Source organism: Otolemur garnettii, unplaced genomic scaffold (assembly GCF_000181295.1).
Source record: "Otolemur garnettii isolate 467f Iridium unplaced genomic scaffold, OtoGar3 scaffold00151, whole genome shotgun sequence".
Taxonomy (NCBI): domain Eukaryota; kingdom Metazoa; phylum Chordata; class Mammalia; order Primates; family Galagidae; genus Otolemur; species Otolemur garnettii.
In genome coordinates, this window is record NW_003852546.1 from 4,170,002 (window position 1) to 4,193,371 (window position 23,370).

Consider the following 23,370-nt stretch of genomic DNA (forward strand, 5'->3'; position numbering starts at 1 on the left):
GTCACCTCTGAAAATTATTTCCCATTCTTTTGGTTCTTTTTTGTTGCCTTTAATTTATGCAGTTTCAAGTAGGTGATTGCCAATGCTTCTTTGGGCTCTACAATGTTAGGGTTTAGAGATTGAGCTTTTCTCTTATTCCTGGGAGAAGTCAGTAGGGATTTGATGGTTTCGAGATTCATGTAAACTATAGCTATGCCCTAGAGGTAGAATTGGGAAATTCAGGTATGTTAAGTACACTGCACAGGGGGGAAACCATTTCAAGGATACCAACAGCAATGCCTTGGTTGTGATTGTACTTGTTCTTGTGTTCTTTTGACCAGTATATTTGCCAAGACTCAGAAATATTTATGCTGTTCTTTGTTCTACTCAAAGACCAAAAGGTTTAGCCTCTCAAAACTACATATACATGTTGTTTTATTTTCTTTGCACTGGGGCTTGACAAACAACAGGGTATGCTAATAATAATCATTATGAGAATTTTTTTATGATAAAAGTGTATCTATGCCAAATTCTCCAGGCACCTAAGAACGCCAAACTGAATATATTGCCTAATAAAAGGACAGCCCAGCTCTATAAATCTCAAGCCTAGTGAAGAAAAATTCTCCATAACCACCACCAACTGCATAATAAATAAAGCAACTATTCACCCATGTAAAACAAAGGAAAGAAAGAGCTTTTAAAAGGCACAAGCGCTTTGTATCTGAGAACTTTAAAGTAGAAGCTGAAAAGCTACAAAGGTGTATGTGCTGTAAAGGTCTGCCAGGTACCCAAAAGTTAAACAAAACTTCTCCTTAACTACTGGGTAAACCAATCAGCCATTACAACTTTATAGCAACTGAATCAGAATAGGATATAAGTGCAATGGTAACATACACTCCTAAAATTTTAGTAGCTTAACATTTCGGCTTTAACTTTCTACTCATGTTAATTTCCATGTAGGTTTCAAACTCTCAATGTCAAGTCCCATGTAGGTCTGAGATTTTTAACCCTTATCCAACTTCAACTTGGAGGTCCAGGCTGGAGCTTGGATGCTTTACTCTAGTCAGTCTGACATTGTGGTTCTCCTCACTTGCAGCCATGCAAATAATGGGGAAAAAAGAGAAGAGACCTCAAAGGAATCACACCCTTTAACTAGTTCAGATAAAGCATAATTCATGACAATTCTGCCCACAGCTCACTGGCCAGAACTGGCCACAGGAGTTTAGCTTTCATGAGAGAATGAAATAAGGATGGTTGTATGGTAAGTAGTGCTGTTTTGTTGCAGCAGAGCTCTTTAATCCTTTAGGGCAAGTATACGATTGATAATCAGCTAGAAGGCCAGGCTTGGTGGCTTGGTGGCTCATGCCTGTAATCCTAGCACTCTGGGAGGCAGAGGCAGGTAAAGTACCTAAGTTCAGGGGTTCAAGTCCAGCCTAAGCAAGAGTGAGACTCCATCTCTAAAAATAGCTGGCATATGGTGGGAGCCTAAAGCCCGAACTATGTATCCGAGAGGCTGAGGCAAGAGAATCACTTGAGCCCAAGAGTTTGAGGTTGCTGTTGCACTCTATCACAGGCAAGAAAGTAAGACTCTATCTCAAAAAACCAAAACAACACAAAACAAAAATAGTCAGGTAGAGCTGACTATTCTATAATCTGGATGGTATAAAAATACTATAATCTGGATGGTATAAAAATAACAAAAATATATTTGTCTTGGTAATGTAGGCTGGATGTCCAAAATCGGGATGCAAGGGTTCAGGTGAGAAACCTCTTCCAGGTTGCAAACTGCTGAATTCTCCTTATATTTTCACATGGCTAAGAGCAGAGAGGAGGGGAGCAAGCTCTATCCTGACTCTTGTAACAGCACTAATCTCACTCAAGATGGCTCTACCCTCATGACCTCATCTAATCCTAGTTACCTAAGTCCCTACTTCTTAATACCACCATGGAGATATAATTTCAACACATAAATTGGAGGGTGGGAGCTAAATATTCAGCTCACAACAGTGGATCTTGCTTGTGTCTTTTACCTTGCCATGTGAATCTGAAAAGCTCACATGCCTTCTTGGACTACAAGATACAAGATGCTCCAGAGTAGACATGATAAGACCACATTTGCAAAGTAGTAGACTTACATCAAAGTTCAAATGGAAAGATAAACATAGAAGTTAAACCTACCATGCAGCCAGAGTGGGTTAACTATGAATTCACATGAAAAAAGTGGGTCCTAGTGCCATGGTATCGTTCTTTAAATTCTGACACAATTTATTTTATTTATTTATTTTTTTGAGACAGAGACTCACTTTGTCACCTTTGGTAAGAGTGTTCTGGTGCCATAGCTCACAGCAACCTCAAACTCTTGGGTTCAAGTGATCCTCTTGTCTCAGTCACCTAAGTGAGGGTACCTGGGACTACAGGTACCCTCCACAACACCTAGCTGTTTTATAGAGATCAGGTCTTTCTTGCTCAGGCTGGTCTCAAATATGCGAGTTCAAGTGATCCACCAGCCTCAGCCTCCCAGAGAGCTAGGATTAGAGGTGTGAGCCAGGGTGCCCAGCCCTCCCTGACACAGATTTTTATTTAAGCCATTTTGACAAATTCCTTAGCTTTTGTAAATTTTAAATTTTCCCAGTATTTAAGTCAAATAATGATAATTGCCCTAAAACCATCAGAGGTGAAGTCTGAGTTTTCCTTTGGATGATAGATATAGAAATATGATCAAAATCATTACACATTAAATAAGTATACTACATAGATTAATAGGTTGAGTTAAGGGTGTTAGATTGATAAAAATCCTCTTGAAGTCAGATAGAATGATTTTGGCAGCAAGTAAAAGATGACTTAACTCAATATAGGCTTAAGCAATGAGGAAATTCACAGCCTTTCAGAACAGCAAGACCAGAAGAAGGGTGCTATGGCAGGTCGTTAATGACTCAGGTTTGTATCACATCCATGTTGACATCCTTCATGCTAACTTCATCCTGAGTCCAGGAGCAACACACATTTCCCAGAATTCCACTCTCCCTACTTCCTCCCAGAAGAAATCTCCTCAAAACTGATTTCTCAGAATTGGATCACCTGGCCATTACCACGTTTATCACTGGCAAAGGGAATGAAGATCCCCATAATTGTTTTGGACTAATCATGTTGCGTGTAATTTAGGATGCTAATGAATTAACCAGATGACATCTAGGCTTACCTTGCTTTAGATTTGCATTGTGTTTTCCTGGACTCTAACAACCTTAGTGCTACAGCTGTCATGAGGTCTTACCTGACACCAGGGTGAGAATCTTAGACCAAAGAAGGCTGGACATCTGGTTTTGTGAAAGGGCAAGAGCATTTTAGGCTCAGATTTAGATTCAAACTCCAACTCAGGCACTAGTGACATGAGCTTTGCAAGCCGCTTACACCTTTAAAGCTTCAGTTTCTTCTTCTGTAACGTTACCTTACAAGTTTTTTTAGATGACTAAATAAAATAATGCAGCATGCTCAGCCTGTAATAGATACTCAATAAATGATATTATTGGGGCTCGGCGCCCATAGCAAAGTGGTTACAGTGCCAGCCACATACACCAAGGCTGGCTGGTTTGAACCCGGCCTGGGCCAGCTAAAACAATGATGACAACTGTAACAAAAAAATAGCCAAGCGTTGTGGTGGGCACCTGTAGTTTCAGCTACTGGGGAGGTTGAGGCAAGAGGATCACTTAACCCAAGAGTTAGAGGTTGCTGTGAGCTGTGACACGATGGCACTCTACCCAGGGCAACATAGTGAGATTCTGTCTCAAAAACAAAAAAGATATTATTGTTAATACTATCAATATTAATATCAGTATAATAAATAATTTAAAGAAGAAAAACTATTGTTTGTATTTTATCCAAAATCCTTTTTCTCCTGGTCATGTTATGTGTATACTCACTATTTTATTTCCAACAGATCTATGACAATATGGATAGTTTTCATGTTCTCATGCAAATATGACTTGAAAAGTAGGTTTGTCCTCAACAACAGGGGCGTGGTTAAGTAAGGTGGGGTAAGACTGCATGATGACAATTTAATCAACCATTACAAATGATGTTGGCATAGCATTTTTAATAACATGGGGAATTATTTATGTCACAATGTTAAAAATATGTTCCCAAAGTATGCATAATATGATTTCAACTATGCAATAGAAAAATAATCATAGGAGTAAAACTTAGAGGGAAAAGCACCAAATTCAACAAACTCTGTCTCTCATCAGAAAATAATGTGTAATCTTTTTGTTTTTATTCTACATTGTGCTAATTACTTTTTGAGTTTGTATTAGTTATATAATTAAAAAACTACATTGGATATAGAAATATTGTTAAAAACCTATAAATAGATAATACATAGATAGTATACCACCCAAAATTGGCCTTGTGTTAAACTCACTATATAGACAGTACCTCATGAATTTCCTACTAGAACCCCAGTGGGGTGGTTGATATTCTTTTCATCATCATATTTATCTAATGAAATTGGATTGTAAAGGAGGTAAGTGAATTAATTACACAGATCACCCATTCACATGAAGGAGCTGGAACTGGAGATGTCAGTCCATAACATTCTTGCTTTGGACTATTCCAAATGCCTCTTCCTTTAAAAAGTAGAGACTTAAAGATGAATTACTTGTTGGGGAATTTCAAAGCCAAGGGCCTTATAGGTCTTATTTGGTGCAGAGATTCCTCAATTCTATGAGAGAACATAATGGGATGCCTGTTTTGAGTTTGTTAGTGTCCAGCAGAAATTGAGGTCAAGTAGATGAGATGAAATAAGAGCAGGATGAACGTCATGAGAAGCAAAAGGCAGCATTTCAATTTTTCTGATTATGTCCCTGATTGGCACAATGAACATTGAATAATTCTGGTGGAGACTATAGTATACAGGACACCCAAGTTCATAGCTTCAAATTAACACAGCCCTGGACATGAATATACTTGCCTATCAGCCTTCAGAGCAATGATTGGAAACACAGAGTGAAAGCTGCCTTTCTCTTGGAATGAGAGACACATGGTTTATTTAAAAGTCATTTTCATCAAAGATATAAATTAAGCTGCAACAGCTAACATAAGGTATGTAGCTCAACAACGGTGGTTACATGAAGATAAAATTTGTGTGGGTATTTTTAGTACTAGGGTGAGCGAGGTCAGGAGAAGTTGCTTTAGTTAAATTATACAATCAGAGTTAAATCTAATCTACTACATTTCTGTGATTTTCTTGATATGCACCAATGTGATGATTTGGCTGTACAAAGCTGTTCTTCAAATTGAGTTAGACCTTGACTGTGTTGGAAAGAGCAACAACAAAACAAGCAAATAAATACTCAGATCATTTTAGTTAGTGTCAGTGAGTTTTTGTTTGTGTCACGTTGAAGAAACAGAAATGCAAAGACTGTGTTTGCTAGTAATGGATATACTTAGATAACTTAAAATGAATAGAATCCAGTGATTTCAATATATTCTGTGAAACACATTATTTTCAAATGCTAATCTCAAACCATTGGTGCTGCCTGAACTGAATGTGACTTGAGAATGAAGTTGGCTATGACTTAGACACTCTGAAATCTACCGTATCATACTATAATGACAGCAGAACATTGAGGACATTTGGGGCTCGGTCACTAGGGAAGTACTCAGGAAGTAGATGAGTAATTTCACACAGGATACTCATTGTTTCTACTTGGTCCATATCTAATCCCCTTCTAGTAAGAATGTCTAGATTCTGGAGAAATCATCTTTAATTTTCTAGATCTTGTAGTGGGGCTGACTCCATTTTAAGAGTCAGCCAAAGTTGAGTATGTGACCATGTACGCCCAAGCAGAGTCCCTTTCAGGGACAGTTAGATAGCCCAAAATGGACCAATCTGAGCTAATGAGTCTCAAAGTCTGAACTCAATTACAGTAGGTCCTCAATAGTTGATACCCTTCCAACACTGACCACCTCCTGCAGTTGACCTGATTTGCATAGACCAGACATGCACCACATGTCCATATCAGTACTGTAGGCCTAGATCCTTATGTTGACCACCTCTGTATGTTGCCCAGTTCATTATAGTCCCTTGGGTGGTCAATTTATAGAGGTTCTACTGTATTTATTTTTTAATTTAAGAGGAATATGTAATATTATGTTTAAGTTGAAAATCAGAGCTTCTATTTCTTCAGGGTAGGGAGGCAGCTGAAGACATATAACATTTCTTAGAGTAAAAATAAAACCACGGAGGAGAATAGAAAGAGTAAAAAAGATGACGAAAAGTAATATTCCAAATACATAAAAGAGACCCTGAATCCAGCCACGTGTGAAATCATACTCATAGGTGGACGTTCTGTTACACAAGACAATAAAGTCCCTTTTTTGCTTATTCTGTCTTGAACCAGGTTATTTTCATGAAAACACGTTAGTGCCAAATTTTATATATATACGTACGTGAATGTGTGGATATACACACACTATACATATACACATACTTGATTAAAGGTGATCTGGGGGAGAGTTTTCTGTAGGTGAAATACTAAAGTGGGTAATGGCAAAAATAGTGTTATCATATATATTGTACACTAAAACACACACACCCATTTAACAATGGGACGATTTAACAATGGAACGATTTTAGAATTAGTAAAAAGAGCCAGGATCTCTCAGGACAGGTTATAGAAGGTACAGTGATCTGTCCCTTGAATGTGGGTATTCAAACTGAGAGACAACAAAAGCTGATAACTGCATTCAGCTGTCGGTGTTTGTGAAGTTTATAAAAAAGAAAGTGATCGCAGACAAAGGCTTGTGTTATGAACCATTGCATTTACAAAGAAAAAAGAATGATGTATTCAAGCTTATCAGAGACTTGCGTTAGAAGCATAAAAACATGTTGTCACATATAGATGGATCTACAGCAATGATGTGCCTGCTAAGCCTGGGTAAATTCCAGAATTGCTCCCTAAGAGAGAAGTGCCTCACAGCTTCATTACAGATGGCATAAAAATCAAAGGATGCTTTGCTTACCGCAGCGAGCACAGTCAACTTCAAGGGAGTACGTGCTCCCAATTAGCATTGATTCTATTCCCTTTGTTAATAAATTGGTAGAGAGCTCTGCTTTTTTGTTCCATGAAGAAGTTAGGTGACTTGCACATACCTAATTACTTGTGTTTCTTAAAATATGCAAAATAAAAATCTGTTGCTTTACGACAGAAGCAATAGTGTAGCTGATGATTTGGAAATAAGCACGTATAGCAGATATACTCAAATACTTAAATGTACCAAATATACATTAGGAAAAAAAAAACAACAGGATAAACCTAACAAAGTCTAGAGTAAAGTTACATTTTTTTTTTTTTGAAACAGAGCCTCAAACTGTCACCCCGAGTAGAGTGCTGTGACGTCACAGCTCACAGCAAACTCCAACTCCTGGGCTCAAGAGATTCTCCTGTCTCTGCCTCCCAAGTACCTGGGACTACAGGTGTCTGCCACAACACCTGGCTATATTTTGGTTGCAGCCGTCATTGTTGTTTGGTGGGCCTGGGCTGGATTTGAACCCTCCAGTTCAGGTGTATGTGGCTGGCCCCTTAGCTGCTTGAGCCACAGGCAGAAGGCTGAAGTTACATTTTTTAATCAGGAAACTCTACCTGAGTTAAAGGGCTTGGATAAATAATTATTTCATTATTACTTTTTACCATAAAGAAAGAGTTACTATAGCAAAAGAAGGAATGACCCTCATATATGTAGTGATTATGCATTTATGAAATTTGCATTCAAATTAATTACTGATATGTAAAGACTTACTACTGTCATTTTTGGCAAAGGTTTTTTGAATGTCAATCCTTTGGTCATTCTGTCTTCTCTTCCTGTCTTTGTCAATTAGGTCATTTACTCTTGGGATATGCTTTAATTCCTTACACTTTTCCTTTAGAAACAGAGTATCACTTTCTCACTCTCAGTAGAGTGCTGTGTTGTCACAGCTCACAGCAACCTCCAACTCCTAGGCTAGGTGATTCTCTTTCCTCAGCCTCCTGAGTAGCTGGGACTACAGGCACCTGCCACAACACCCGGCTATTTTTTGTTGCAGTTCAGCCGGGGCCAGCTTTGAACCCACCACCCTCGGTATATGGGGTTGGTGCTCTACTCACTGAGCCACTGGTGCCACCCCTAATTCCTCACTTTTCATCTTTTGTGTTTCTGCTATTGGTTTTTGCTTTGTAGTTACCATGAGGCTTGCTTAAAACATCTTGTATAACAATTATAACAGTATTTTTATGCTAATAAATTACCTTTGATGGCATAAGCTTAAATGTTTTACTCCAGTCCCCAAACATTTTGTTTTTAATGTCCAACATACATTTTTATATTTCTTATCATTAAAATTATTGCATACTTTTTTTGCATAGAATAATTTTGTCTCTTAACCTTAATACTAAAGATAGAAATGATTTACATACCATTGTAAATCGAGATTAGATTATTCCAATTTGACTGTGTCTTACTTTTACCAATGAGTTTTATATTTTCATGTTACTAATGAATGCCTTTTTCTTTCAGCTTATATAACTCCCTTTAGTATTTCTAACAAGAAAAATCTGTGTTGACAAACTCTTTTATCTTTAGTTCATGTGGGAAATACTTTATCTCCCATTCTCCCCTATTTTTCAGAAAGACAGCTTTGCAAGTTTCAGTATTCTTAGTTGATACTGTTTTTTTTAGCATGTTGAATTTATCATCCCATTTCTACTGGTCTATAAGATTTCTGCTGAGAAGTCTTCTCCTAGCCTCATTGTGACCCCCTTACATTTGATGAGCTTCTGTTCTCTTGCTGTGTATAAGATGCTATATATGTTTTTGATTTTTCACATTTTGATTATAATACATCTTGGTCTTGCCTGGTTTGGATTAAATGTGACTGGAGAGCTGCAATCTTCCTGCCATCTTTCTCCAGATTTGGAAAATTTTCTGTTACTATTTTCTTAAATGACTTTTCTGGCTCTTCATCTCTCTCTTTTCTCCTTTTGAACTCCTTTAACTCAAAATTTTTCTCTTTTGATGTTCTTTCAGGCCCCTAACATTTTTTCATTCCTTTTAATTCTATTTTCTTTTTTTGTCCCCTCTGATTATGCATTTTCAAATCATTTATCTTTGTGTTCACAGATTATTTCTTCTGGTTGATCAGTTCTGTTACTGGCAATCCTTACTGCACTTTTCATTTCCTTTAATGTATTTTTCAGTTCCAGAATTTTAGGAGGATATCTTTTAATAATTTAAATATCTGTTAATTTTTTAAATTTGATTATGTGTAATGTTTCTGCTTTCATTGAATTATTTCTCTATATTTTCTTGAGGTTTGCTGAGTTTTCTTAAAATAATTATTTTAAATTCTTCATGAGTAGTTTATATATCTCCATTTTTTTTGAGGATATTATTGATATTTTATTTTTATCCTTTAGGAGTATTATGGTTCACTGATTGTTCTTGATCATTATGGCTAAGCATTGGTGTCTGATCACTTGACAAAGTAGAAATCTTTGAAAATTGGCTTTTATTTGGTAAAATCCTTAATAAATCAACCTGTCCAGAGATTTTGAGGAGGTCAGTTGGCATGGTCCACAAGTAGGCTTGCTGCTAGAGTTCTCAAACAGACTGATCTAACTCATGTTCAGCAGATGGATGGGCTTGATGCCTTGATCAGTAAGATTAGACCTGGAGCCTAGATTCACTGAGGTGGGCTGTTTGATTTGGTCTATGAAGGGTGGTCCTGGAGCCTGGATCTGTGAGAGCAGGCCTGGATCCTATGTCTGTGTGGGATGCCATGAAGCTTAGGTCCTTAGGGGTTGACCCAGTATTAGACTGGGCCTTGAGTTATAGCCTGCAGGAACTGGCCAAACTCTTGGATGACCTTGCTGCCTACATCCAGATGAGGTTAGAACCTGTATATAAGGGGCTGGGCATAAGCCCTGAGTACACAGAGTTTTTTTCTGGAGCCTGAATCTTCATGAGTGGTCCTGAAGCTTCATTATGTAGGAGTCTAGCCTGGTATCGTATCTACAGGGATGAGTCTGGACCCTCACTATGTTGGAGCAGACTGGGGTACACTGGATCATGGGACCACTGGGATCAGCTTGGAGCATAGGACTGGACTGGTGTTGGGACAGTCTTAAAGGTTAGGTCTGAGTCCATAGGGTCTAGGCTAGAGCCTGGATCTGTGAAGTTTGTCCTGGAGGCTATTTCTGGGAGGGTATTCTGCATCCTGTGGCTTTGAGGGATATCCTAGAACCTGAGTCCATGGGGACCTCCTAGAACTGGGGTCTGTTGAGATGAGCCTAGAATCTGAGTCTTCTGAAGCAGATCAAAATCCTGGGTCTACTAAAGCATGGGGCCACAGAAGCTTTTGAGGAGGGTGTCAAGGACTGTCCTAGCACTGGGTAGACCTGAAACCTAGGTCCACAGATGCCTACCTGATACAAGAGGCCAGAGTTGCTGACCTGGGCATGAATAGGCCTGAAGCTTGGGTCTGTGTGAGCCAACCTGGCTCTGGGCTGGTTTGGACCCTAGGGTACGCCTGGAGCTTGAGACCATAGGGGCCAGTCTGTTGCTGAGAGTGGGCCTAGAGATTGAGGTTTGGGGAGGATCTAGAGCCTTAGTCTGTGCTGGTTGGTCTAGAACCAGAATAGCCTGGGTCTACTAAAGCATGGGGCCACTGGGGCTAATCTGCTGCTAGGGCCAATCTGGAGCCTGGGGCCACTGGTCTGCTGAGCAAGCCTAGAGCCCAGGAATGTGGGATGTAGACAAGCATCAAGGTATTTCTGGAAACTCAGACCATGATACCAGACTGGTGTCTGGGGTCTTGGGGGCCTGCTGGCATTGACTTTTACTGGAATGGGCCCAGTCTGAAGCTCTGAGGCAAAGTTGGGTACTCACTTCCCTGTCTTTCTCCCACCCATAGGATATCCCTCTCCAAACTGGGAATAGGGGAGGAGTGACATGGATGACGTAAACCTGTTTTCTTACCATCTTCAGTGAACCTGTTCTGATGTATATACTACATCCATGTATAACACTCTCTCACTTTTTTCTAGTGAAGGTATTTTCGCACATGAATAAATATTTCTGCAGGGTGGTGCTCACTGAAGAGTCCTATTCTGCCATCTTGCTGACATCCAGCCTGAAGTTATATGCATTTGCAACATTTTAAGTCTCTTTTCTATAGATGTGTTCACCCTGGAGATCTCAGTACAGGAAAATATAATTGAGTACTGACCCTTTCCTGATAGTATTGTGATAGAAGTTCATTAAGTGTAAGATTTTACACATAGTGACTGAAGTATTAACATCTATAACAGGGCCTGGCACATAGTAAGAGCTCAAAAATAACTTGAGATAGAAAGGATGAAGGAGGAGACCATTCTTGCACATGAAGGGAATGATATTAAAATCTGCAGACGTCTGATGAGCTCAAGTTTTATCTTCTGTTACACTCATAAAGACAGAGCTGCAGATTTGGGTGCCAGACAGAATAATCATCACTTTGCACATTCAAGCAAAGACCTGGAACCACGTACGTGTTGAGTGGTGACACACACAAGCCTATTTCCACAGAGGTTCTTCATCTTTTTTCACTGTCATAGACAGAATCTCTAACAGAGGAGTGATTGACCTAGCGAAAGCATATAAATGAAAAAGTAAACAATGACTTTAAACATGTGTCATGAATTCTTAGGATTATTTTGAAAATTAAAAAAAAAGCGATAAACTTTTCATTGTATACTCAGGCTATATCTCATATCTCAAGTGGTTTTTTTATCAGAGGTATAAGGGCATATTTTTAGAACAAAGAGAAGGTGTAGAGAGAAGGCTGCAATGAGGTTAAGTATTGCTAAGGCGCATTAAGTGAGCACAGTGGTCTAAAATGCACAGAGGCTGTCAGAAAGGAGAGGCAGACCGCTCTTTGGTTCTGTTGTACAATCTTCTTGCATCAACCCCTGACCTTGCAGAGCCAATTTAAAGTGGGTGGAAGTCTTCACATTTAGCCTCTGCTCCATTTACTGCCCTTTCCTTCTTGCTCTGCCAAGACCTCAGTTAACCCTGGACTATCAATCTCAGTGTTCTTGCCAGGCAAGTTGTAGGACTCCAAATCCTTTTGCCTGGTACTAGGGACCCCAGGCAGCAGCATAAGCTGGATGTCTACATTTTTGAATAAAGTTCTCAGAGCAAAAGAACCCAAGTCATTTAGGAAATGTGCACTTTCAGCGAAAAAAGTCCAGGTTTTTGTTAAACCTAACCTCATAAAGCATTTTTAGTACTAGAGACAGACATAACGTCAATGCTAGGGTTCACTAAAGTAAAGACAAGCAGTCACTCTAAGAATGATCTTGATTTAATCATCTTAGCCAGGGAGAGAAAGTTTATATCCAACCATGCTTCTATTTTTCCACCCTTCTCATGGACAACACAAAGGCTATAACCCTAACCCACAGGACGTGGCCTTAGTTCTGCCCATGAATGCACAATGCCGCAATGCCGGCGTATAGACAAGGGTTCACTGGTCCTTCTTAATTTCAGCTCCTTTTCCCTCCTGAGACCTTGGGAGCCACTACTTTAGCATTCATGTACTCAGATTTAATTTAATCCCCTTTCTGAAGATCTCACTGTCTGTATAACATGGCTTCATGTTCTATCATTAATTTTATGGTGTTTCTCTTCCTTCTACCAAACCTTTTATTTTTAATTATTCCCTGAAAGTTTAGTTTATTGCTAGCTCACTGCTTTGATAATGGCTTTCTGAATGGTGCTAAGAGATAAAAATGTTTGAAGTAAGGGGAGATGAAGCCACTACTCTGTGGGGCAGTGGCTACCCCCACATCCAGAGCATTGCTTTTGTTTGTTTGTTTGTTTCTTAAATTCAGGTCCCACGCGAAATGAACTTCCACAAATAAATTGCATTCAGAGGAATTGCCAAAGATGGGAACAAAATTTAAAATATGCTATTTATATTTTTTTGTAATTGAGGAAATGGAGCCCAGAAAAGAAAATGAATATCAGGAAATGAAGTTGAATTAAGGCACTTCTAGGAGCATTCTATGAAAAAAAAATGAATATATATTTATTTCAATGAATTAAAATTACTTTGGAAATATCAGATATATTCTCAAAGTTGAAAACATAATGATTTTGAGGAATGTAGTGAGATCTCTGTCTATACCAGGTCCAAAGAGAACCAGAAAAAGCATTTAAGTAGGCTTTTATAGAACAGGAGTCAACGAACTATAGCCCCTGGACCAAATTCAGCCTGCAGTTTGTTTTACTGGGACTCAACCACACCTATTCATGTATACATTGTCTATGACTGTGGCAGCTCTACAAAGCCAAGTTGAATAGTTGCAGTGGAGACTATATGTCCAAACAACCTAAAACATTCACTACTTTCAGTAGACAAATCTCGTTCATCCCTGCTGTAGTAGAAATTTGAGAGAGCCAAATGAGTTCTTGAGAGGTTATTTATTTATTTATATTTTACTTCATCTTGCTAACATTTCAAAAAGAAAGAAATATCCATTTGGAAACAATGGAGAGGAAAATGATTTAATTTTCAAAAATATCTTGTAGAAACACACCCTCATAAATAAGTACTATAAAGGGAATTATGGCTTGATGGAGAATTTATGGATTGCTTCTTAAAATAATCATGAGTGGGAGGCATTACTATCCCAAGTTTAACAGTTCATAATAGCTACTGCAAAGTCATTTTAATGATCATCAACAAAAATATTATTACCTATTTCATTTTGAAATACATGGAGGAATTTTGGATTGCAAATTCTGTAACATATGCATATGAAGCACATTGATGCATGTCACTGAAAGAATACAATTTTAAAGAAAGAAATGATACATCTCTATGTAATAAAGCACACTCCAACATTTATAGAACTTTATTCATAGTCTTCGAGTACGTCTGAAAGGTTCAGACATGTTTTTACTGTACCTGAAGTCAAGTAAGTCTTTTAATTGCAGACATTATGTTCATTTCCATATGCTCATAACTTGGAAGACGGTGAATAGCAGACATTCTGTGAGATTTATTGGAGTGCTATTTCCTGTAGGCATTCATTTGGTGAGTTTTTATGTGATGAATGCATTTCTAATTGGGATTATTTACATAGGCATCTGGATCCTGGTTAGGGGTGGAAGAGAGGAACGAAGAGAGTTTAGTTGGTGCCACAGTTGACTGAACATGTTTGAGGAGCAAGGATCTCATGATGCCATTTCTGCCGGAGGGTTAGTGTGACATGGGAAGCTTTTATGATTGTTTCAAGCACCTAGTGCCTGCAATTCTATACCCCAACAAAATTTATCTTTATAACCCCCTGGATATATATTAAAGGACAAAGAAGAAACCATAACGAGGCAATGTAACGCTAGCTTAAACTGAAGATTTGTTGATTTTGTCAGTTGTGTCAGGATGAAAAGAAAGTACAATCCAACTTTAAAGAAATGAGATTTTTTTCCTCCAAATGTTATCTGTGTGCCCATTTCGATGGGGGTCTGAGAACTGAAAGGATTTTTTGTTTAATGTTTATAAACAAACTTTTCTGGAAACTATTTTTGTGCATTCGCAATTTGGGCAGCCCTTACCGAAGACAATTATATTAAAAGTTATTTTTGAAAACCACCGTCAGACTGGATCTCCCTCTTGTCTAAAATAGGTTAGCCATTTAGACTTTAATAACAGAACCATCAAGAATAAAAATAACAAAAATTTTTCTCCGTAGGTCAAAAGTCTGAAGTGGACTGGACAGTTCTCATTTTTGAATTTTTTTTTTTTATTGGCAAACAGCTCACAGGAAAGTAACAGAAATGTCTTGAGTGGAGAGAAAAGGAACTGGTTTGGAAGAGAAAAGTGAAAAAGAGCATAAGAGCAGGGTGTGGAGAAGCTGGGACTATCCAGTCTGGTGAGTGTGCATTTAGGAAGAATTACGATAAAGACAGAAGGCTGTTTAACCCTGGCAAAAAAGTAAGCACATAGTGAATGATATATCCATCAGCTTAGGGCAAAGCAGAATCTCCTTTTACAGCTGTGAAGTTTTTAACCCTGAGAATACCCAGTTATCCAACATCCATGTTCAATCTAAACTGAAAGACAGTGGGAAGTTACAAATCCAAGGCTGACCCTGGATTCTACACCCTTGCATGAAATGACTATATATTTTGCTTCACAACAAATAACTCCAAGCATTTAACAGCTTAAAACAAGAGTGATTCACTATTGTTCATGATGCTGAGGCCTGGCCAGGTAGTTCTCCTCCAAATGGTGTTGGCTGAAGTTTCTCATGTGGCTTATTCAGCTGGGAGCTCGTTGGGCCAGAGTATTGGAGAAAACTTCACTCACAGGTCCAGGTGACTGGTTCTGGCTGTTGGCTGGAGATGCTTGGTTATTCTCCATGTGGCTTCTTGTTGAATGTATGGTGTTCCCTTATCTAGTAGTCTGTATCCAAATTGTCTTATAGGAAAGCAGAAGTTGGCTCTGACCAGCTCTCTCAAGGACTGGCCTCAGGTCTGAAAGAATGCCATCTCTGCCACTTTCTCCTAGTTATACAAGGCCAGGGTAAATTGACTCAGTTACTCAGTAGGAGAAGCTTCAAATATCTTTAGCCTTCCATCCTATCAACAAAGGTCTTTAGTGACAATCTACCACACCCTGGAAGTATTCAGAAAATATCAAATTAAAATCATGGAAAATAGTTATGTCCTATTGAAGGAGTTGGTCAACGATGATTAGATGTATGAAGTAGAATACCAACACTGAACTTGATTCAGTGGATTTGAGTAATGCTTATAGGAGAAAATACAAAAGAAACTCTCTCTGCAGTCGTAGGCTTGGAAAATGCTGGGGTGAATTTATTCATGCAGCTTTCATTACAGTAAGACTTCTCAAAACTTTTACTATGCTAATATGCATTGTTTGTGTCAAAATAATGAATAGACTACACAGCATTCAAAAAGGGAGTTGATTGTGGGTCTTTTTTTTTTTATGCAACACTATAGGAATAATACTTTATGGAATCCATTTGGGGAAATGCAAAGTAATGGGAGATGAGTCCAGATAAATGGAACATGATGTGCCCCCCAAAGACCTCTGGGAAATAAGGAAGGGAAAAGGGAAAACCCGCAGCGCATAGCGGGGCATGGAGGGAAAGTGCCCAGTGTTTGGAGTCAGGACATCTCACTTTCATTTCCAGGCCTACTGGGGCACCAGTGACTTCATCTCTCTGAGCCTAAGATCCATATGGCAGAGATAATAATGCTACATTTTCATGCAGAATGGTTCAAGAGTTCAATTAGGATATAAATTATAACTCTGTGTGTGGTCGTTTCCAAATATTTCATGATCAAAGTACTTTTCTGATTATTTTTCTGTCAACCCTGTGATCGCGATTTGCTTACCAAACAAGGCTCAAAGAAGGATATAAGGATAAACTTGACACACTGTAAATATTTATGCATGCAGTACTTTAGTTTAATTTTTATTAATAACTATTAAAGCAAATTCCATCTTTGTTCTCTCTGGTGCCTACAGTGTTAGAGAATTTTACTACACAGATTTACATCAGGGTAATTAGACCTCCTCTTGGTCATTTCTTTTTATCTCTTAGTTTTGAAATCAGCTGTTCTCTTTGTTTTCATTCCAAGAGAGAAAGGGGGAAAGGAGATAATATTAACCTTCGACTACAGTGATGTTGAGTCTTGAGGCATGCTTTTAAAATGGTGTAAAAAATGTAAAAAATTTTAGGAACTGTGAATTTAGGACTATTCAGGGACTGGTATCATGTCATGATGATTGCTTTTCATGTTCCCATCAGGAAAATGGGCATTCTTCTTTCTCTTTCTCTCCCTCTCCTCCATTAATCTTTAAGGATGCGTTTATCTTCTTCTATTTGAGACCGAGTGCTTTGATGGTCTTCATCAAGCAGCTTCATTACCCAAACAGTTGTGTTAACATCATCTAGTGTAACAGAACCTTTATTGAACAGTCTTTTTTGAAGTGAAATCTAGAATTTAAGTTGCAGTAATGCTGGACTTGGTACATGATATATGGTAGATGCTTAGTACGTTTCCTGGGGCTTGTTGGCATGACTACTGCTTCAAAAGAGTTCTACAATGTAGGAGAAAAATAATACAATGAAGTGATATATGTGGGAAACTTTATACTCTTCTTAAAGAGTTATGCCATATTTTATCATCTTAGTCTCCAATAAGTCCCAGAGCAAGAAATATTTATCTTTCTTTAACTCAGAGTTTTCAAATGTGTTTGAAGATAGAAATTCCTTTTTAATTACTATCTACCAATCTCTAGGAATGGCTGCAGAGGGCAATGCAGAGGATATTGGAAGCATGCTCTGAGGTTTCTCAGAAATCCTCACACAATCAACTCTATGATTATAAACTGGCAGGGACTGTTTATGAATTTATTTTATGTATGTTTAATATTTTCTGCAAATTGTATGCTCAAGAAAAATCCCCAACCTAGTAATTGTGATATAAACTGCATGATCCAAATACCATTTTTATTATTGTTCTATCAACCCCTATGATCTGAGCTTGCTTACCAAATGAACTCCATTTATTAATAGCTCATTTGCTTTCTTATTATTATTCATCTGAGACACATCTTTCAACCACAGTGCTTTACCAGCATGAACCACAGTGATTTTACATAATTTCTACCAAAATAACAGAGAAAGAAACTTGTTGTGTTATTTAAACCATGCAGCCTAATTAGGAGTTGAGATTTTTTAACATGTAAAATAGCTTCCAAACCTATTTCTACTGTTGAAATAGCAAAAGATTCTCAATTTCTGTTGCATATCACAATCACCCAAAGAGCCTTGAAGAGGAAGATGCTAATACCTGAACCCATCTCCCCCCACAAGCATTTGAGGAAGCTTTGAGGAAGACCTACACTGTTAGAATTTATTAAAGCCTTCCAGATTATTCTCAATTACAACAAAGGCTGAGACTCAACTGGCATCATTAATTTGGTTAAATTATACAGGTGAAATACCGATGGTCACAGTGGCGGAGTTACTTGTTTGAGATAAAGAGTAAAGACATTGCCTAATAATAATACAGCTCATTTAGGTCCATTGTTCCTTTTGAAAGGAAGTGTCCTTAGTTTTACACACCATCTCTCATGTTGTTGTAAGATCTTTGCCATAAATTAAATCTTCCTAAGGCAATCATGTGGGAGGCAAATGGATGGAAGAATTGAGTATTTGGTTAAGAACCCCCAAAAGAATTCCTCTTAGCTATATTATTTCAAGCAAGTAATTTAACCGCATCTCACTAACTTTCAGTTTCTTCAGCCTCATTCCAATAAACATACCTGCATTGTAGGCTTCTGTAATGATTAAGCAATAAAATATAAGCCAAAAAATACAGCACAGTTCTAAGTATGAAGGTGGCACTACATAAACAGCAGGTGATTAATTAAAATATAGCTATTTTATTTTTATTTTTAAGATAAAAAGCCAAGGATGCCCTTCAAAATTAAACAAGGACTTAATAGGAAACTTGCACTTAAGTAGGACCCTAAAATTGTAGCAATATATTTTGATAAACATGTAACAACTTAGTCTGTCCTAAGAAATATTATTAAAGAAATGACCTGCCAAGAGTGATTAGAGAAGTGGATTTCTATGGTTTTTCTCATTCAGTCTAAAAAATTGATATTTTCTTTGATGACCCTCATATTTATATTAGGTAGTTACATATATTTACTTCTTAATTAAAAATATCTTTTGGAATTTTATACGTAATAATTTAATCTACTTAGAATTAACTTTCATATCTGCTCCGATATGGGGGACCACATTGATTTTTAATATTGGTATTTGGAAAATTTCAGCATGTAAAAGTTATTCTGGATAATTTTCATAATGTTGTGTAAATGTTAGAGTGGGCACCTTTTTATCTTGAAAGGCCACATTAATCTAGCTATAATCAAATAAGGCCACATTCATAAAACTTCAATTAGATAAAAATGTTCATTATTTTGTAAAAATCTAATTATGTGCTTGATAACTTCAAAAAATGAAAACTATTTGTTAATTTTAAAGCTAACTAACCTTTTAAAGACTTTGTTATGTCTACTTTCTGTTAGAAAGCGTTTGATATTTGGTTGCAACACAGAGGTCCACAGCTTCACTTGTTCTTCTAGATGGGTGTCAGTCATTTGTGACCCTAAGGGCATCTTGATTGGGATTAGACAGGAGAATGCAAAGTTGCAGAAATAAAGGGCCATGTAAGCTACTTATAAGTTGCTTCAGTGGTGATATTTTGGGGTCTTATTTTTAGGTAGTTAGGAATGAGAAACAGCTCCCCTTCATGGGGAAGAACAAGGGGGGAGTCCCCAGGCCCTCATCTGAATGCTTCTCACTTTAATTTTCTTCCAAGGGATAGTGCACACCTGCAGAGGAGGGGATGTCTTACTAATCCACCAATCAGAACTTAGCATGCCAACTGCAAAAGGATGTGGAAGAATTTGTAGCCAGCAAAAAGTACAATAGAGTCTTAAAGATGACCTAGAACAGTCTTAGTACTCATCATGTCCTTAGATAAGTATACCTTGTGGTCCACCCTTCCCCCATGGTACCTCAGAGAGGCTCATGGGAGGTCTGTGTAGGCAGTAAGACTCTGATTACAAGGTGACCTCTGAACCATGAGGTGGGCCTGACCCAGGCAGTATGAAAAGGAACTGCCATAACCTTTGTCTTTTGCTCTTTGCCTACTTGCCTGGCCATTTGGAAGCCCACTTGCTCTCTGTAGTGAATATATCCTGCTTTGTAAATTTTCATATTCGGTAAACCTACCTTTCTATTCCTCAATAAAATTTGTTTCATGCTTGTCTTACTTTAGGGTGTCTCGTCATTTTTTGCCAACAGCTCTCCAAGAGCAGAAGACCCAGGCAGCTGCCCAAAACCCTGACATTTTAGAAGACAGGCAACTTCACTGAAACCCAACATTACTGCCTCTTAAAAGAGTTGTCGGCTTGGCGCCTGTGACTCAAGCAGCTAAGGTGCCAGCCATATATACCTGAGCTGGCGGGTTCGAATCCATCCTGGGCCCGCCAAACAACAATGATGGCTGTAAACAAAATATAGTTGGGCGTTGTGGTGGGTGCCAGTAGTCTCAGCTACTTGGGAGGTAGAGGCAGGCAACTCACTTGAGCCCAGGAGTTGGAGGTTGCTGTGAGCTGTCATGCCACAACACTCTACCCAGGGTGAGGCTCTATCTCAAAAAAAAAAAAAAAAGAGTTGTCTTTGCATTTGCTTTTCATCTTTTAATTCCTACAACACACAATTTCATACTTTTCTCTCTAATTAAAAATATTTGTGGTGCTTATGAGTTTTCTAAAGCTGATGAGCACTGAATTTCTTTGATGTTAATATTGCAGTATCACAAAGCAAGCAAATCACCTTACTTTTAGCAGAAACAAAATAATATTGGAATTCCCAATCCTCATGTAAAAAATCAGTTTCCCTCCTTTGGTATTCTCTTGGTCTTCTTTGACATAATGGGCTATTAAGCAGACAGAATTAAAAAAGACCAGTGAGCTGTGCAACTATTTACAAATTCCACTTAAAACAGAAACACAGTTTCCCATTTCCAAAAGCTGATAACAGACTCTCACCAACCAATCTTATTCAGTAGTGGCACTAGTCAGGTGGGGAGAGTTAGAAGTAAGGAGAAGCAAATTGAGTGTAACAGTCATCAATTTAGCTCTTATGGCTTACTAATGTTCTAACTGTGCCATTCATTCTGGGAGGATTATTTCTTTGAAAATTATTATATTCTTTGGTATTTTAAGTATGTTCATGTTAAAAAAAATAAAAATATAGGTGAACAGATAATGTATTAATACCAATAAAAGGATTTGTTCTGTAAAATTTGCATTCCATGAGAAGGCCACAGTTAAGGGCTAGAAGTCCCCAGGTTCTCCACCACTGGTGTATGTCATCTTATTTTATTTAATGTAGATTAAAGAATATGATATAAAAACTCATCACTACATATATGGTGATTCAAAATTCAGACGTAACTCCTTTCTCTGACCCAACTCACTCCCTTCCCTGACTCACACCCTAATCTTTGCCTATTGGCTTCTTGAAATTATACTCATTCCCTCTGGAACATCCATCTAGCCTGGGAATCTGGTGCAGGCTTTCATTCATTCACAGGTTGATGCATTTACAACCATTGATGGCTCTTATTCAACTGGAACATTTACAAATGGATAGAAAACGAATGGTGTCTCTCAGAAATTTCTTGTGTGCCTGATAATATCAATAGTAATTCCCACATCTTTTAATCTTCACAAAATATTTAGTCAATTTTCTCTCCATTTTCAGATCTAAGTTATCCAAAATCATAAAACTGTCAAGCAGCTAAAATGAGGTGCTACAGAAAGCACATGTAGTAAAAATAAGGTGGAGTCTGTCAGGCTAAGGCAGACGTGACACAGCTGGTCTGGTAGGTTTGGGTCCTGCCTGACCTTCACCCTCTGTCTCTCATTCTTACTGTTTCATAAATGTAGCTCCCACCCTAAAGATGCCCATCTGGGGTAGCTTAGGTGGATTGATTTAGGAGATTAACTTTTGAATCAGAATGTTGTTTTGGATCATGTTTTATCCTGATTGTTGTTTACTATAGGTGATGGGTTCTGCCAATTATTGTTTAAAGTAAGAGTTAAAATGGTCTTCACTTTGAAACTAAATATATAAAACTGTGATTTAAGAAATGGAGGAACACAACAGCCTTGAAGAGGCTACTCTCACTGTTCTCCAGGATCCCAGATTTCTGACTATAAATAAAGTTTGCTAGACCTATATCCATCTCTACATATTGGCTGATGGTGACAGGTTACTGGACCCTCTTCATCTAGAACACTATCATCTAGAGCTGTCACAAGTGAAAGCCCACTTTTTTATATTTAATACCTTTTTCCTTCATTTCAGCAATTTCAATCTGCTTGTTTGCCAGCCTAATGATACACACTTGTATTTAGATTTATTTCTACTCATCACTTATTTCTCAAGTATTATACTATGGCTGTCAATATTTGTGTGCACTCACCAATGAGCTGACAAACCTTTTTGGGAATCATGCAGGATTAATGTACACCATGTAATTAATGGTGTCTTAAGCAGTCACCACAGAGATGGACATGGAGTAAATGTCAAAACAATATAGGTTGGATTGATATGTGGATGGATGTAATTTGACTTAATAGCAATGTCTATCCTCTCATTTCACTTTCTATTTTAATTATCTCACAACATGCAGAATAAAAGTTTGTTTCAATATATGTAGCATACAAAATGGTTCAGAAAGAGCTTTTATTTTAATTAAAGACATAGTATTACAGTTATATGAGCAATATCACACCTCTGCAGGAGACAAATTCTATTCTTTTTAAATATATACTGAAGAGTTTGCATGGGAATTGTTTCCAACCCATAAAATTATTTACTGCTGCAGTAAATAGAAAACAAAATCAATTTCCCTCCAGAAATTTACGAGTGGTCTAGATAGAGCTTTAGCTAATATATCTCAAGGAGATCTTTCAATAGGCCCTCCCTGCTGCTGTATTTCTTTTAAACTACACTCCACATTTCCTAATCAGCTATATCCAGACATTAAAGTACAATTTATGATAAAAATAGGAAAGTCTGAAGCCTTTGAACTCCATTGGTTTGAATAAAATGCTCGATTTCAAAATTGTTCAATAGTTGATTTTTCCCATTAATCATTTCACTTCAGTGTTTTTCTGAGTCAGAGAAATAAAAGTGTTTTTTTCTCATTTTATTCTATTATGTCTCAGATAAGGAAAGTTTCTATAAAAATAGCAACTGAAACAAAGAAACAAAAAAATCTTATCAGAATCCTTCATTGGCAGCAAATTGATTATAGTATATTCAAAATCGGGAAAACAGAGTGATAATTTATTTTATCAACACCAAGAATGTAACATCAGGAATTTAGTCTGAATCACATCTTTGGCACTTCTGGTTTAGCTATGGTAGAGATAACTATTTCAGTCTTTTATTGTAACTAAGGAGTATACACTAACAGGAAGCAAACTATATAAGCATGAGTTAGAATCAAATGTTTTACAATTGAATGTATTTAATGATGTGGTCGTTTGGTCCCTGATTTTCTTTTTCTTTTTTGAAGAAAAAGTATCCAATGTACACACACCTATTATGAAACTAATTTAAACCTTTTTATATGAAAGCTATAACCTAATAACAGCCTAAGGTTATGGGGAGGGGGGAGAGGGGGGAGGGAGAGGGATTCGAGGGTTCACTTCTGTGGTTCATCTTGCAAGGGTACAAG